The following is a 2071-nucleotide window of genomic DNA, read 5'->3' on the forward strand; positions in this document are numbered from 1 at the left end:
AAACAAAAGCCCAGGACCAGATGGCTTAACAGGCAAATTCTATCAAACATTTAGAGAAGAGCTAACACCAATCCTTCTCAAACTCTTCCAAAATACAGCAGATGGAGGAACACTCACAAATTCATTCTACGAGGCCACCATCATCCTGATACAAAAACTAGACAAAGACATCACAAAAAAAGAAAACTACAGGGCAGTATCACTGATGAAAACAGATGCAAAAATCCTCAACAAAATACTAGCAAACAGAATCCAACAGCACATTAAAAGGATCATACACCATGATCAAGTGGGGTTTATCCCCACTTGAATGCAAGGATTCTTCAATAAATGCAAATCAATCAATGTGATACACCATATTAACAAATTGAAGGAGAAAAACCATATGATAATCTCAATAGATGCAGAGAAACCTTTCAACAAAATTCAACACCCATTTATTAGAAAAACTCTCTAGAAAGTAGACATAGAGGGAACCTACCTCAACTTAATAAAGGCTATGTATGACAAACCCACAGCCAACATCTTTCTCAATGGTGAAAAACTGAAACCATTTCCTCTAAGATCAGGAACAACACAAGGTTGCCTACTCTCACCACTATCATTCAACATAGTTTTGGAAGTTTTAGCCACAGCAATCAGAGAAGAAAAAGAAATAAAAGGAATTGAAATAGGAAAAAAATAAGTAAAACTGTCACTGCTTGCAGATGACATGATAATATACACAGAGAAAACGAAAGGTGCTACCAGAAAATTACTAGAGCTAATCAATGAATTTGGTAGAGTAGCAGGATACAAAATTAATGCACAGAAATCTCTTGCCTCCCTATACAGTAATGATGAAAAATCTGAAAGAGAAATTAAGAAACACTCTCATTTACCATTGCAACAAAAAGAATAATATACTTAGGAATAAACCTACCTAAGGAGACAAAAGACCTGTATGCAGAAAACTATAAAACACTGATGAAAGAAATTAAAGATGATGCAAACAGATGGAGAAATATGCCATGTTCCTGGATTGGAAGAATCAACATTGTGAAAATGACTATACTACCCAAAGCAATCTACAGACTCAGTGAAATCCCTATTAAACTACCAATGGCATTTTTCACACAACTAGCACAAAATATTGCACAATTTGTATGGAAATACAAAAGACTCCGAATAGCCAAATCAATCTTGAGAAAGAAAAACGGAGCTGGAGGAATCAGGCTCCCAGACTTCAGACTATTCTACAAAGCTACAGTAAGCAAGACAGTATGCTACTGGCACAAAAACAGAAATGTAGATCAATGGAAAAGGATAGAAAGCCCAGAGATAAACCCACACACACCTTTTTTGATAAAGGAGGCTAGAATATACAATGGAGAAAAGACAGCCTCTTCAATATGTGGTGCGGGGAAAACTGGACAAGTACATGTAAAAAAAAAAGAAATTAGAACACTCCCTAACACCATACACAAAAATAAACTCAAAATGGATTAAAGACCTAAATGTAAGGCCAGACACTATCAAACTCTCAGAGGAAAACATACGCAGAACACTCTTTGACATAAATCACAGCAAGATCCTTTTTGACCCACCTCCTAGAGAAACGGAAATAAAAACAAAAATAAACAAATGGGACCTAATGAAACTTAAAAGCTTTTGCACAGCAAAGGCAACTATAAACAAGATGAAAAGACAACTCTCAGAATGGGAGGAAATATTTGCAAGCAAAGCAACTGACAAAGGATTAACCGCCAAAATATACAAGCAGCTCGTGCAGCTCAATATCAAAAAAACAAAAAACCCAATCCAAAAATGGGCAGAAGACCTAAATAGACATTTCTCCAAAGAAGATATACAGATGGCGAACAAACACATGAAAGGATGCTCAACATCACTAATCACTAGAGAAATGCAAATCAAAACTACAATGAGGTATCACCTCACACCTGTCAAAATGGCCATCAAGAAATCTACAAACAATAAATGCTGGAGAGGGTGTGGAGAAAAGGGCACCCTCTTGCACTGTTGGTGGGAATGTAAATTGATACAGCCACTATGGAGAACAGTATGGAGGTTC

This window comes from Physeter macrocephalus, chromosome 16 (assembly GCF_002837175.3).
Source record: "Physeter macrocephalus isolate SW-GA chromosome 16, ASM283717v5, whole genome shotgun sequence".
In the NCBI taxonomy this organism is placed as follows: domain Eukaryota; kingdom Metazoa; phylum Chordata; class Mammalia; order Artiodactyla; family Physeteridae; genus Physeter; species Physeter macrocephalus.